The 4645-nt window shown below is 32.3% G+C and overlaps 1 pseudogene; it reads right to left on the reverse strand.

Moving 5' to 3' along the window:
- Positions 1–1013: 1013 nt before the first annotated feature.
- Positions 1014–1132, reverse strand: LOC148521334 (5S ribosomal RNA; annotated as a pseudogene).
- Between the last annotated feature and the right edge of the window lie 3513 nt (positions 1133–4645).

The raw sequence follows: 4645 nt of genomic DNA on the forward strand, positions 1-4645 counted from the left end.
TAATCACTGAATAACTGTGTTAATAATGAAAAGTAATAAAAGTGAATGTGATAACTGGTGAAAGTGTAAATTACAAAATAACATGATGACAAATATTAAATATATAAAAAGTGAATGAACAAAATAAACTGAATGTGATATAATAGTGTACATATTAATGTGTGTCAGTTCTAAATGCACATTCAAATAAAAAATATTGATTATTGTTGTTTCATATGTGAGTAGTGTCACAAATAGTGTAAATAACAAAAAAATGTACATGTCCCTAAGTAATGAGTGAAGAATGTTATACTCATGGTAAGATATCCCTATGACATAAAAGCTCATCATCATTATAAACAAAATAGTTAAATCTAATAAATAGAATTTCCCTTGTACACTGAATATATAACCATATGAAATACATACCTGGACATAGAGATATATGTGTCCATGTAGACATTGTTTGATTTAGACAACTGAGGAAGGATTCCACACAGAACTTTTTACAATAAATTTATATGTACGTACCAACTGTAATGCATTTATAACATATCATATATTATATATTGTATGAAGTTGTTGGTGGTGCTCCCAAAGCCCAAATAAAGTATTTAGCACAAAAAGGAAAGAAGAAGCGAGGGCTTGTTGCTGGGGCACTCTTAAATATGAATTTATATTAGATTCATATAAAATATAACTTTTATTAATATTCTAAAACTTTATTAGAGGGCACCCATGCTCTACACCTTTTTTTCTTTTTGTCTTTCTTTATTTTATTTATTTATTTATTTAATTTTTTTTTCAAATGTTTTCTTTATTATTTTTATATATATATATATATATATATATATATATATATAGTTTACTTTTTAGCAAAAATATTCTAATAGGGTATGAAATCTCCCAAATATATTCACTCTACCAGATGTTATTTTGTTTGAGCATGAGGATTGTTACCCTGGTAAACCTTAGCATCTTAAAACAAATGCAGTGTTGTGTACCATAATCCCAATTAACCTCCTATATTCATTAACCTACAGTACCTGGTATTCCCAGGTCATCTCCCATCCCAGTACAAACCGAGCCCAATACTGTATAGCTTCCAAGATAAGACGAGATTGGGCATATCCAGTATGGTATGGCCGTAGGTTCAATTGTTCAATCAGGGAGGTATAAATGCCCAGGTACACACACAATAGTATTTGTAGGACTATCTCACATAAGAAGTCCAATTTGTTAAATAACACAAACTTTCAAAGAAAGTAGTGCATAAGCATACTTTAATTCTTGCAATGCATCACATATAATTACAGATCCATAAAATCTTACATGTATATTGTGCATATCCACATTCTTGCAAGAGTGTTGCACATGCTATCTTGTTAACAATGTATCATGGTTCAACTATGTTTATTGAATTTTATGATACACCCTTTGCATATATCAGTTTATTGGCTCTGAGTGCATAAACTCTACAATACATCCAACAATTGTACCAATGGTCTAGTCTAGAGTCTAAATTATGTCAGACTTCTGTATCTTTCACCAGGTACAAGCTACCAAAATGATAATCTCTCATAAACCAATTAGATTAATAATGGATTAATTATCACACTACACCACCTTTATGAAAAAACTATAACTAGGTTTCTCTACAAACACCAGAAATGCAAGTAAATTTCATTCAAATATATAATCAGATTTCTGTGTACATTTTATAACATGTCCAATGAATTAACAGAATCCCAGAAAATATGGCATGAGCTGTCCATGAAGTTTGTGTAGTACACAAAGTTGTTTTGTCAGACAATATTCAACACATTTAAAGGCCAGATGATCAAAGTCTATATAAACTAGCAATGATTTAACAGGATCTCAGTAAAAGTAACCTGTGAATTAACAAAATCCCAGAAAACATGGCTTGTGCTGTCTATTATCATTTATGCTGTACACAGTGTTATTTTATTGAATGGTATTCAGCACATAAAATACATAGGATCAAAATCTGTATAAATGTAACAGTTTAGCAGGATCTCAGTAAGTATAACCTGTGTTGTATAGAGAATTCACAATTTATACTGTGTGCAAAAGCAAATTTCTCTGCAGACATCAATGGTGCAAGAAAATCAGTCCTAAACATAACATGTGCTGTCCATATACTTAAAATTTATACTGTACAACATCTTATTTATCGGACAATATTCGGACAATATACTGTATACAATCAGAATCTGTATAGACTTGCAAGAATTTAATAAGTCTAACTGTGTTGTACAGAGAGATTATAATTTATGCTGCACACAGGAAATTGTTATAAGACCGCACTCAACATACATGAGGTTTCCATAAAAGAAATTGCCAAATAGTGTTAGTCATGACATTATCAGAATCATTCATGCATATGGAGAACACTGTATAACTAGTTCTTTAAAGATTAGTGGGGGAAGGTGATATCATAGGTAAACTCATTTTAAAATTAGTGGATGCAGTAAGAGTGTACTAGCACCGCTGTACATGTGTTAGTACAGGGGTGAGTGCAAATGCTTATTGCAAGATGGGGCAAGATTGGATATGTAATAAGTGTTTGTAAATATAGTGAGCCTCTTTGGGAATATGAGAGCTCCACAGCTAACCAAGTGTGATGGCCCAAAAGCAAGTACGCTTATACATACAGTTTTTAAGGGTTGCTACTATGCAAGTCATGTCTGTGCACTGACCAGGTCTTGAGAGAAAGGACGCACGTTTCGCCTCATTGCTAGTGGCTTGTTCACCTCTCCGGGCATTTATACCTCCCTGATTGAACAATTGAACCTACAGCCATACCATACTGGATATGCCAAATCTTGTCGGATCTTGGAAGCTATACAGTATTGGGCTTGTTTCGTACTGGGATGGGAGGCCACCTGGAATACCAGGTACTGTAGGTTAATGTATATAGGAGGTTAATTGGGATTATGGTATACAACACTTCATTTGTTTAAGCTACTAAGGGTTACCAGGGTAACAATCCTCACGCTCAAACAATATAACATCTGGTAGAGTGAATAAATTTGGGAGATTTAATACCCTATCCGAATAATTTAATGCGTTCTTATGGCGCAATGCTATCTGGGATAATTGAGGGGGATTCTATTATTTAAACAAATTTCTGTATCACCTACACATTGCTAATACTCTAATTCCTTCATTATAGGCTAATTGTTCTAAATTCTGCATATATATAATCCTATGTCCACTTTTTGCACACTACCTCACCTCTGAACATTGCCAACACTTTAATTCCCTTATTATGGGATAATTGAATTCCATGTTTTCCAATTATATAGAATCCTATGTCCACTTTTTGCACACTTCCTCATGTCCAATGAAGGAGGAAGTGATGTCAGGATAAGGGAGTATAAATACACAGCCCTGAGATCTCCCAGCATTTACTGCTAACAGAGGGAGACATACACTTCATTGGACTGAATAGAGTGAGTAAAAGCCTTTTTGCTAGACCTTGTTAAAGCTAATTTTTTGGAAAATCTAATTGTAAACTATGGCTATATGGACTACACAAGCCTCTGTTAAATACTATCTTTTATAAACTCTTTTATATACTATTTTAATTATGGATATGGAAACTATGCAGCATTATGTATGAATTTTCCTGTATAAGTAACAAAGATACTGGGTTTATGATTGGAAATGTGAAGAACACATTCTAATTATGTGTATAACATTTATGTGTACAAAAATATTAACATGCATTATAATTATATGGTTTTTAAAGCTCTATTATGGGCTATACACACACACACCTACAGTATAGTCACTGTATTTTATATATGTCTGTGTTGATAATGGATAAATACTTTTGAGTTATTATCACTGCCCCTTAGAGAAAACCAATGAACCCACTAAGGGAGGAATTTCATCCATATTATATTATTGTCCTCCTCCCTATTAGGTTTTACCACTTGCTTGGCACTGGGTCTCATCATTTTTACACACTGGGAGTATATGATGAATCTTCATATTTAAATTGCTGTTAAGGAATCTGGTATGTATCCTTCCCATCAAATAAATAGGGATGTTTATGTTGTTATTTGAATAAATGTACTTATAATAACAAAGGTACAATACTGTCCATTATACACTAGGTTACATTTATTTGTTGAGAAACATCCATCTAATCATTCCAGTAAAATCTTTATAAGAGCTACTTGGTATGTACTAATCCTCTTTTCCTAATAAATATATTTAAAATTAACAGGAGCCCTTATAAAGTAGAATTAATATTCTACTTTTCTATAAACTTTTGAGAGCCATTTTTGGGCCTTTCCCAATTAAGGGACAGAAAATAAACTTATATTATTGAGGGGTATTCAGACCCAATCACTACAATATAAGGGTTATAAGAACCATTTGGTATATACTGAATTTATCATGAATTTTATTCATATGTTTTTTGTGACATGTGACTGCAGTATATTGAAAATAAATAACACATTTTATAATGTAATATAAATTTTTCTGCATCTCCTATTAGGCTTTTAAAAGGATTTCTAGGAATTTCTCCCTATCAAGGGACAGAAAATAAGCTTATACTACTGAGTGTTCTAACCAGTTCCATATCATCAAGTGTTTGTACCATAATCCCAATTAACCTCCTATATTCATT

The sequence above is a fragment of the Taudactylus pleione genome, unplaced genomic scaffold, assembly GCF_031769625.1.
Source record: "Taudactylus pleione unplaced genomic scaffold, aTauple2 ptg000170l, whole genome shotgun sequence".
Lineage (NCBI taxonomy): Eukaryota > Metazoa > Chordata > Amphibia > Anura > Myobatrachidae > Taudactylus > Taudactylus pleione.